Here is a 12,382-nt window from a genome sequence, read left to right on the forward strand (position 1 = left end):
AAGAACCCTAGAGTGACAGCTAAAGACTTGAAGGAATCATTGGAACTGGTTAACATCTCTGTTCATGAGTCTACTATACGGAAAACATTAAACAGGTAAAGTCCATGGCAGGACACCGCGAAGGAAGCCACTACTTTCCAACAAAAACATTGCTGAGTGCTTGAAGTTTGCCTAAGACAAGTTTGACACTCCATAACACTACTGGGAAAATGTTTTGTGGACTGATGAAACTAAGGTTGAATTGTTTGGGAAGATTATGCAGCACTACAAATGGCGTAAAAAGGGCACCGCATACCAACATGAAAACATCATCCCAATGGTGAAGTAGGGAGCATTTGGGGCTGCATTGCTGTGGACAGCTTGCCATCATCGAGAGAAAAATTAATTCCCAAGTTTCAAGTAAGGTTCACTTACATTTTCCACTGCACTGTGAATGTTTAATAAGATGTGTTCAATAAAGACATGAAAGATTATTATTGTTTGTGTGTTGTTAGCTTAAGCACACTCTGTTTGTCTATACTTGTGACTTTGATGAAGATGAGATCACATTTTATGACCAATTAATGCAGAAAACCAGCTAATTCCAAAGGGTTCACATACTTTTTCTTGCCACTGTTTTCTGGCCAAGAAGCACCCATTTAGACAAGGTCCACAGTTTGCTTTTTTATGTGATGTTTAGGGACAGTTAAATCTGAAATTAGACTCTTAGAAAGTGTAATGTACAGGTGTGTTTGAGAATATCTTTATTTGCTACAAAGTCTCTCAAATGAAATTCTTGAATACGAGTAACGCACAAATGCTGCAAACTTTGTCAAATTATGTGTTGTAAACTCAACTTTGTTTACCAGAGGACTAATTCAAAATTGTGCACCTTGGCCCCCGTAAACTGCATTAAGCCAGCCAATCAGATTGGAGCTTGCTGTTTTGAGAAAACTCTTGCCATTTTTGTGTGCAATACACCAGATGGTCAGTAAGTTGTCTGTGGGCGTGCCATCTGAGGCTCTTTGTTATGTCATAACAATGAGTTCATTTCTGTTGTGTATGTTGTGTAAAAAATGTATAAGAAAAATGCTGTTTAAAATAGTTTTAGATGAAGTATAGCATATCACACTGCAGGACAAAGTATTTCTTGTCACTGCTTATCTACAGAAAACCAAGCTTTGTGGGTATTGTTTTGTATGAATGCATATGTGTGTGTGTGATTGTGACCCACAACAATCATTCAAACATATAATCAGCACCGAAATCTGAAATCCGATGAAAGATCCTTCTCTTGAAAACAAATGTTTTTTTCTTTGCCTCAGATTTCAATTATACTTTTTAGCACAAAGTCAAAGACAATATCACAGCTCAGGAAATGAATCCTCTTTCTGTCAAGGATGAAGCAGATAAGCACCATCTCCCTCTTAATCTCTCTGCTGTCTCTTTCTGATTTTCATTGAGGTTTCAGTAGATAAGACATGATCTGCACTCAACACAGGAACAAGCAGTGCTCACCGACAAAAACTCAGAGAGTCTGAATCATTATTCTACATGTTCAATAGCTCTAAATTGGGCTTTTCAGAAAGATTTCAAATGAATTTGTCACAAAAGGACTGGACTGATAGCAGTGATGAGATTTACATTTATGCATTTGGCAGACGCTTTTATCCAAAGCGACTTACAGTGCCCTTATTACAGGGACAATCTCCCTGGAGCAACCTGGAGTTAAGTGCCTTGCTCAAGGACACAATGGTGGTGGTTGTGGGGATTGAACCAACAACATTTTGCTTACCAGTTCAGTGCTTTAGTCCACTATGCCACCACCACTTAGAGCTTAGTATGACAACAATAATATGATGGGTTTGAAAGATACAGTATGTCTTAAAAAAATATATATATATATATATATATATATATATATATATATATATATATATATATATATATATATATATATATATATATATATATATATATATAAAACATTATCATTTAAGCTTTAGTTTTGCAAAAGTGTATATGGAAAAATGCAGGTGCTGGTATGACTGCCCAGTTATAATGGATGCTGCACCCCTGCAATAAATAATACTTGTGATTTATTTATCTGTCACAAATAGTGGTAGACCAATATATTGTCTGATATCTGGCCATTTTAAAGCCATCCGCCTCTACTTCTGTTAATCAATATGTTTTTTTAGGGCTGTCAATCAACAAGATAATTTGGTGTAATTAACTATATGAAAAATCATGTGTAAAAAAATGTACGCAAGTAAACATGCACCCTTACCCATACATAAATTCTGCAATGGACGTACTGTATATTCCTACCTTCGCTATATTTGTGATACAAGATATTAAGGTTAGGCTGTATGAAGAAACTTTGCTAATTTATTTTAAGTGAGGTTAGTCAACCTAATTTTCTAAGATTCCATGGGAAACCACGTGATCAGTGATTGAATTACAAGCATAATTGGGGCTGGCTACCATTTTGGATGAGGAGAGCTTGTGGACAACACAAAGTTTTTGCCAAAAAGTTCAAAGGCAAATTACTTTAAACATAGTGTAAATCAGTAAAGGTTTTTTTGCTTTCAATTTTCTATGTATTCAAGTATTCACTTAAAGAAGTTACGTTAACATACATTACGTTTATTTAGCAAATCTACTGTATATTGAATGTGTGTCTGCATGAGGCTAATTAGATGTTGTGGTGATAGGGGCATGGCCAAGGGATGTTTGCAGAGAGCGAGGCCGGGAGACAGACAGAACGGTAAGAAATTTCCCACAGGTGTCAATCCTTACCGTTCTGTCTCTCTCCTGGCCTCGCTCTCTGCAAGCGTTGCTCAGCCACACCCCCATTACCACAGACGTGTACATGTAAGCCACGTATTTTTTCACAAGAGTCTCTTCATCTTTAACCGCTGCTCAGGGCCCTACTCATGCAGCAGCTGCACTCGCATCGCAGAAACTCAGCAAGCAACAGGTAATTCCTGCAAGTTATACCACGGGTCTGTTGAATGCTTGATTCTGATTGGTTGACAGATGTTCTAAGGTGTGCAATTATTTTTCAAGTAAACGCACGGCTATGAAGTATTTCCAGGTCTTGGCTGTTCCATATCACTTCGCCAAATTATTTCAGTTATTTCAAAGAGCCCTACAGGCTACCACAACAAAATAACCAATTAAAACAAAGACACCGGTTAAAGTAAATTACATAGTCTCCCCTGCACTTACACACACTCACACACATACATACGCACGCACGCGCATGCGCGCGCACACACACACACACACACACACACACACAGAGACTCGAATCACGATCAACAAATAGAGACGCACCCCCCGCAACTTGATCAATACAACAGTTTCTATTATGCGAAATAACTTTTAATATGTGAACATTTTTATGTTTCAATGTATTTTTGCCCTAATCAGCCTCACATAACTATAGTGGAAAGCACCACGCTACCACTCCCCTTCTATTTTCGCTCACCTTAATTGTTTTTATGTACCAATTTTAAATGTTAAATGCAAACATCTCATTGTATATCTTGAAGAGAAACCAGCTAACATTCGCAGAGTGTTGGTTTATATTCAGCTTCATCAATTGCATCTACAGTTTTAATGTTAAATGTTATTTTTTCCGGTTAAAGCTGCTTTATGAACAGTATGAGCGTTCAGGTTAATACTTATAAGTTGCGCCTTAGTTATTGTTTGAGACCACATGAATAAATAGGCCTGCCTATATCTATCAATATCATGTGAAGCATAAATTTCGGTCTCTGTAATGAGTTTCACATTTAAGGTTGCCGCTTGCCTCAAACTGACGGCATTGACGTTGTCAATGACAATAATTAATATTCTGTATGTGGCGCTTACACCATACCTTTCTCATGGGAAAATACTGTGCTATCTCATTGTTGGGCAGTGGCATAGAATTCCTGCTGATTTTTCACCGGAGAGTTAATCTTCAACCGCTGCTCAGGTATCACTCATGCGGCAGAAACTCAGCAGGCAACAGGTAACTCCAACAAGTAAATCACTTTTCTACATGTTTCAATGCAAATGTCCAAATGTCTAATTGAACCCCTTCATCTTAAAGGGAAACCAGCTTACATTAGCTGAGTGTTGGTTTATGTTCACTGTTCAGCTTTACAACAATCATCCATGCGATTATCTAATCAGCCAATCATGTGGCAGCAGTGCAGTGCATAAAATCATAAAAGTTAATGTTCACATCAACCATCAGAATGGGGGAAAATGTGATCGCAGTGATTTGAACCGTGGCATAATTGTTGGTGCCAGATGGGCTGGTTTGAGTATTTCTCTAACTGCTGATCTCCTGGGATTTTCACGCGCAACATTCTCTAGAATTTACTCAGAATGGTGACAAAAACAAAAAACATCCAGTGTGCAGCAGTTCTGTTGATGAGAGAGGTCAACAGAGAATGGCCAGACTGGTTTGAACTGACAAAGTCTACAGTAACTCAGATAACCGCTCTGTACAATTGTGGTGAGAAGAATATCATATCAGAACGCGGATTGGCGCTATTTTGGCGGCACAAGGGGGACCTACACAATATAACACAGGTGGTTTTAATGTTGTGGCTGATCAGTGTATATTAGAATGCCACCACATCAAGCTCTTATCAAAAAAAAAAAAAAAAAAAAAAAAAAAAAATATATATATATATATATATATATATATATATATATATATATATATATATATTATTTATTTATTTATTTTATTTATTTATTTATTTTTTTTTCCCTGTCCTCAGACAAGTTTATACACCCAGACCTGTGTCAAAGAAACCAGATGATCCAAAATGAGAGAATGCATTTTATTTGTGACAAGGCCTAGTGGTTAGTGCCCTTGCTCCAGACACACTGAGCCCTGATGCTCATGTTTGGGAGATGCAGGCTCGAATCTGACCAGCAACAAAACACGAAATGAAAAAAACAAAAAACAAAATAAAACACAAAACAAAAAAGCAACAAAACACAACTCAAAACAGAAATGAAAACAAAACATGAAACAAAACAAAACAAATAAAAAAAAATCTAATCATAACCAAAACACACATCTGAATACAAAAAACAAAAGAAATAACAATAGAAAACCAAACAAATCAGAATAAAAAACAACAAAATAAAAAAACCTAATCAAATCAAAACATAACCAAAACTACACTAAACTACAACATAAACCAAAACAAAAATAAAAATACAATGTGTGCATCTTACAGTTGGTGTAAGCGATTTTAATAGTTCTATAGCTTCCACCAGACATGTCACCTCTTCTCCCTGTAAATTTTTTTTTGGTTACAATTAACATTTCATTATAGAGGGAGTATATAAAAAAATCTGTGTTCAAAACCCTATCTTTGTCTTACCCCGATTCACTACGTTAAACCTTTAATAATTACTTTTATTTTGAGCTGTCGGGTCAGATTTGGAGCAAATTTCCAGGCTTACGTCATTTGTCTTTGCGTGCATGTCTGTAAGCTCAGAAAAGAAGGACCATCTACTGTGTCGCTTGTCAGCTGGAAAAGTTTTGGCTGTTCAGTCAGTCGCAGTTCAGGACAGCAGCAGCAGGACATTAGTCTGCTGATGGATGTTTAACTGTTTGTCAAAGTTGTTTACTTGCTATGATGCTTGGATATGTTTTTTGGTATAATATACCGATTTCATAGCACAGTAATGTACATCTTAATTTGTTTAGCGTGTAACCATCTCTCTGTTAAAACTTTACTTCCATAGAAAGGGCTAGGCTATTGTAATTGTTATATAGCATATTTCTGCATATTATATTCACATTTAATAATGTATATTTATTCCCTTCATTATTGAATCCTCACTTTGTGTTTTAGATAACATGATCTAACAATGAACAATACTTTTACAGCATTTGTTAATCTTGGTTAAAGTTCATTTCAAAATATAGTAATACATTTTAAAATCAAAATTTGTATCGGGTAACATCAGCTAATGTACTATGAACTAACATGAACTGTAAAAAATATATTGTTCATTGTTAGTTCATGATACCTAATGCATTAACTAATGTTAACGAATAGAATCTTAAAGTGTTACTATACAAAAAACTATGTTTTTATACTAAAGTGTTATTGTATATATTTTAGTATACATCTACTATTGTAGTATTACCATTCACTTGCATTGTCCACTGAGGCTGTAGATTTTAATATAAAAATAAAGTGTCTTCAACTGAACTCATATCAGCCATATCAAGAGTTTCACCTCTTAAATCGATATGTGTAGTACAAAACAAACATTAAAATTTAGTGGATAAAACACTTGAATAATCATATAAAAATGTGTAAATGAGAGTGTTGTTTATCTTCCTCAAAGCAAGTAATATCTCGGTTATGAGTGTTTGATCGAATAACATAATATCAACATGAAAATAGCACGTTATGACTCCGGCTCTGCAGGTAAAGAACTCCAAGTGATGATCACATGCAAATCAGGTAACCTCAAACCATTAGATTCCCTGCACAGCAGAACTAAAACACAATTTGCATAAAATGTTGCGTGCAATTTTAGGTCTCAACCACAGATGCATCTCAGCCAATCCTGTGCCATATTTAAAGGCGACGCCTCTTTTCCTGTGAGGGAGGGTACTTTAGGTAGCATGATGGGCAGGTCTTCCACTGGAACAGCCACAGGCTCCCATGAGCCGCAGTGCACTATGGGAATGGGCGTGCCCCAGTCTGCTTTGAGATCAGCAAACCATGCCAACGTTCCTCTCCCGGGCTTTCTAGGTAAAAGATTTAAATGCATCCTCCCGGCTTTGACCTAAACTACAGCAGAAGAGATGAGTTCATCAGGGGCTACAGCCGCAAACTTCTTCCCAAGCAACAGAGTTTTGCCAACTGTGGCCTGTTTTACACTGCTGTACGCACAAGCAGTGTGCAAGTGAAGCAGCAGCGCAACTGCCACAGCACACTCACATTGTGCTTTCACACTGAGAATGTTTCTGCTGCATGACACTGCTGCAGCTCTATTCAAAAAATAAAGTGATTTCCTTTAATAACCATCATAATTTATAAAATGGATATTGGGAGCTGGCCATTGAGAATCATTAGAACCTTTTTACATTTAAATCCAAATGGTAATTAATGTATACCTCATCTGAGTTTATTAGAGTCTGTGATCCATCTTCCTCTGTCTTCAGAACAGAGTTCCACCCCACATCCAGAGACTGAGTCACATTCATATCCTCCTCACTGCTGTCTGGTATGCCTGTTAACACACACACACACACACACACACACACACACACACACACACACACACAAATACAGTATACAGTAGCCCCCAAAAGTATTTGGTACACTTGTATGCATTTCACAAAAATAAGTTTGCTGAGAAGACAATAGATATACTGTTCAGACAAGGATATGGATTGTCAGATGATAGTGGAACACACCTATGTAACTTGAGGGCAACTGGCATTCATCCACTTAAAATCACCTCACAACCAGTTGATTAATAGTCATTGCAAAAATGTCTCAGAAAAGTGAAGTTATTGTAGTTCTGAGAAAAGCTCTAGCAACTTTCCATACTGCACAATACTTGCACGAGCACCTGTTCATGTTGCACAGGGTATTTTCAATAATGTTCTTTATTTATTGCACAATACAAAAGTTTTTATTTTTTAATTATTTTAAATTGTTATCTTCTCTCAATATTTTAGAATTTTTGCATTGTATTATTGTATTTGTTGCTTATTGTCATTTCCTATATTCTGTATTTATGTCTACTTCTGTAACACTTCAGTTTCCCTTGGGGATTAATGAAAGGTCTTGTACTATCCTATCTTTTCTCATCTTATCCTGTCTTATCATTTGTTTGCAGATGACACTTCATTTGATATTGTTTATTGTAATGCAATGAAATGTACAGTATGGGCCAAATAAGGATGTCCAATATGACATAAAAAAAAAACAAATATAAAAAAAATCTAGTAATCTAGAAACGTTATCTTTGTAGTTGTGTATGTGTGGTTCTTAAGTGACACAAGCATCACCAAACGGAACTGCAAAAATAAACATTGTTTTGAAATGTATCAAATACACTCTGCATCTGCCATTGTATGACAAATACAGATAAACCTGCCTTAAACTCCCACCTCAAACTCCCACCTCAAGCCATTAGTTGAGTTAGTTGAATACATGATTGTTTTGAAATAACAATTAAGCACAAAAAACATAATACATTTTAATTAAGAATATTGAAAATATTATAATGTTTATCATACAATAGGTTTATTCAAATAATTGTATGTCATTGAACCTACATACAAATATGAGTCATAAAAATGTGTCTTAAGTGTCCAAATATTTTTTTGGAGTTAATGACAAATGTACAAGTACATACTGAAGAGAGTGAAGAGCTCTTAGAGAATAAATCCCTGAATAAATTCAAAACCTGGCAGGTAAATATTTGAGTAAAGCATGCTTTGAAATAGTTTAATGAATAGTCTATAATATTTTTAACCCTTATATTGTGTTCTGGTCAAAACTGACCAATTAACATTTATTTTTCTCTCTCTCTGAAAACTGTAATTTATTTCATCCAGTTGGAATAAAATTCTATTATTTTGTTCACAGGGCATCTGAACACACAATTGTTTTTTCATAAAATTGTATTGGTTTTGTTTCACTTTGTTACACCTGTGGTGTTCCAGGCTATTGGAAATGAATGGATTAGACTACAAAATATTAAGTGATCAGGAGCATCCCAATCCTTTAGATGAGCACATATGTGCACACACACACACACACACACACACACACACGCAAAACGTGTGTTGAGCACCCTTTTGTGCATCATCTTTCCATGTACACTCTTTGAGGAATATTTCAAGATCTACTTATTATATTATGTTGTGTTTGGGCTCGTTTGAATCGGGATAGTCTGCTGTAAGATATGATATGTCATTGTCTACTGTATGTTATATTTGCATTAGCTTATGATCAGCTATAAGCATTGTAAAGTCCAGATAATATACTTTAAAATGACACCCATTTTGTTTAGATCAATTTAATTAAATACATAATTATTATAATTTATTTCTTTTTTTTTTTCCTTTTTTTTTTTTTTGCAGGGAGTGTCCCCCACTAGCCTGGTATAAGCTTAGTTCAATTAATCCTTCTATCAATAAAAAATATACAGTATATATTTTTAAATATGTTCAAAAAAGAAGAACAAATACTATTTTCTAAATAATTACTAAAGTAGTTGAAAAAAAAAATCAAATGCAATATCTTGTGATAAAACATGCAATATGAGAGATTTATTAACAATCTTAGTGGGCTGGTCATTTTTGACCGGGAACAGAAAAGGTGTTAACACAAACGAACACAACACAAGGATAAAAAGTGAAGTGTGGAATTTTCCTTCTCACCTATCACAGTGTCCAGATGTCCATGGAACTCATTCCTGGTGGAGATAATCACTGGAACCTCACGACCGGTCAACATATTGAGGGCTGTGACCTCAGTCAGGCTGTCTGCACATGCAGGGGTCAAAGGTCAATCAACCAGACTTAACACATCTGATAACTAGAGTTGGGATTTGAGAACCATTTAGTTCTATTAACAGTTCTTAAGCATCTGCATTCTTCTGCTGATGTGGATAGAACATTAAATAACTTTGGCAGGGTTTCCCACATCGCTATTCAGCAGAGGCACTGCTCCGCTACTGAATCTTCAGTGACAGGGCAGAAGAAATTATGTTTTATCTGAGTTGTTCTTGCAATCTGAATTGAATGGAATGAGAGAGAAAGACTGGGCACCCCAAAATAATACAAAGATACTGAGACAGATCGTGATGTCATTGCTGAGTGCATGCAACATACATACAGTGCGAGTGAGCAGTATAAATTGCAAACAAATGGCTCTTATGAACAGGTTCTTCCTTCTCAAACTCATGTCCTTAAAGATCCCATGCTTTTAGTCCATGTCTATTAGATCTGAGACCTTAAATATTGTAGTTTACTCCTAAAAGCCAATAAAATTCATGTTTAGCAGATATACATGTTAAACATTTTCAGTCTTTCTCTTCCCAGAAAAAAAGAAACCAAGAAAAATCCTCTTTTACAGCCTTTGAACTGCTCCATAGGTGATGCATCTGTGCCTGCAGGTGTATGAGCATAGTGTATTGTTCTCACCTCTCCCAGGTCTCAGAGCTCTGAGCAGAACTGCAGCAGCCAGTGCAACGACAGAATGGAGAAGTAGGCCGCTCCAAACACAGCCTCTGGAGTACAGGTGTATGCAGATCACACTTCTGCTGTGTCTTGACCATCTGCCTAAGAGAGAGAGAGAGAGAGAGAAAAGAAGCAAAGCGAGAGGAAAAAGAAAAGCAAAAGAAAGGAAAGGGAAAGAAAAGGGAAGGGTAAAGCAAAGGTAAAGCAAAGAAAAGGAAAGAAAAAGAAATTAAAGGAAAGGAAAGGAAAAAGGAAAGGGAAAAGAAAGGCAAGGTGAGGAAAGGAGACAAGATGAGAGGTGAGGTGAGGAGAGGAAAGAAAGGAAAAGAAATGAAAAAGAAAAGGGAAAGAAAGGAAAGGAAAGGAAAGGAAAGGAAAGGAAAGGGAAGGGAAGGGAAGAAAAAAGAAAAAAGGAAAAAGAAAAGCAAAAGAAAGGAGAAAAGACAGGAAAAAGAATATGAAAGAAAAAAGAGAGGGAAAAGAAAGGAAGGAAAAAGGAAAAGCAAGGGAAGGAAAGGAAAGGAAAGGAAAGGAAAAGGAAAGAAAGGAAATGAAAATGTAAAAGGAAAGGAAAGGAAAAAGGAAAGGAAAAGAAAAGGAAAGATAAGAGGCAAAATGATCAGACTCTTCATATTACAGCAAACAGACACATGCTCTCTCTATGTCCTGGAAATTAAATTAACATTTTAATAAGCAATACCACAGAGAATAAATATCCTTCTTTACACAGAAACACAACAAACTCAAAGACATAAAGCAGTAAATAGCCTCTAGCCAAACTGAAAATCAATCTGATGAAATGCATATGTTCATATGTCAGCATGGAAATTCAACATTTCATAGAAATGTCTCTATGAGCAGTTTGCAATAAATGTCTATGAAAAGAGCCATGGAGCTGACAAAAGCCAAATCCAGTCTGGTTACACAAGAGCTGTACGGTTATTTTGTAGATGAAGCATCTTCAGTGTGTAGTTGAAGAAGCAGCCGGAACAGTTGCCAATCCAATTGGCCTGCATACCTTTGACTCCATACCATTCTGGGAGATCAGTCAAAGCATCCAAGAGTGGCTGCAAGAAAAGATTATTCATTAATAACTAAATGTGTTTATACACTAACATATTCCACATTTTAGAATAATAGTTAAGTCATTGAAACTATGCAGCATTACATCACCAAAGTGTGGACTTGGAGGAGGACCACAAGGACTTAGGGTGGTATTTCAGACAGGGTGATAATCATGCTGATGTTATACAGCCCTAGCTGTCTTTTAAGGAGCCAAATTACTGCCATAAAATGAGCGGTAGCCTTTACATTATGAGGCTTGAGAAACATTTCAGCCAAGAACACATACCATAGAAAATGTCATAGAAAACAATAGAAAAATAGTGCGGACAGACACAAAAACATTTGTTTGGTGTGAATGGCTCCTTAGTCTGCAATCAGTTGTGTAGTATGCACACCTTACACACAGAAAACAAGACACTGTGAACATTTAAATGTGCACAGGACAACAACATTCTGTCTTGCAGTGTGTACTTGACCTTAGTCGCCACAGGCCTGCTTTCTGTACTAAAGCCTCATGAACCTCCAAAAATGCCAACAAACACATGCACACACACAGAGACCCAAGCTGAGAAAAGAAACTCTTGGGGGTGAGGTAGACAGGATGAGACGTGTGGATGGAAAAGAGGAAGCTATGCATATTAACGAAGGTTAAGGCCAAAAGGCTCAGCTGTGCTGCTGATCACTGAAAGGATGAGATATGAAAAACTGTTGGGTTTTGATATCTCTCTCTCTTCTCCGTCACTACCCATTAATGCTCTCATTTACAAGATGCTCCTCTTCCTGAGTGGAAGACAAATATAAAATAATTGTGGAAGGCCCAAATGTTGTTCCATGCTTAAGCACTCATTAAAGACTTGGACGCAAGTTTGACATTCTGACAGGAAAGAGTGCGGAGGTAGGGAGATAGCCATCTCATTTGAGAGAACACTCTTCATTCCTTTCATAAAATTTAAATCTTCAACTGATTTTAAAGCAGAGCCTGTTACAAAATGTTTTCCGAATAAGACACTGAGTATGTTTACATGGGCAGTTATAATCGAACTACCATGGGTTTTTGTGTTTTCGAGCTACAGTCTTCATCTCTCTGTTACATGA

This window comes from Myxocyprinus asiaticus, chromosome 16 (assembly GCF_019703515.2).
Source record: "Myxocyprinus asiaticus isolate MX2 ecotype Aquarium Trade chromosome 16, UBuf_Myxa_2, whole genome shotgun sequence".
NCBI lineage: Eukaryota > Metazoa > Chordata > Actinopteri > Cypriniformes > Catostomidae > Myxocyprinus > Myxocyprinus asiaticus.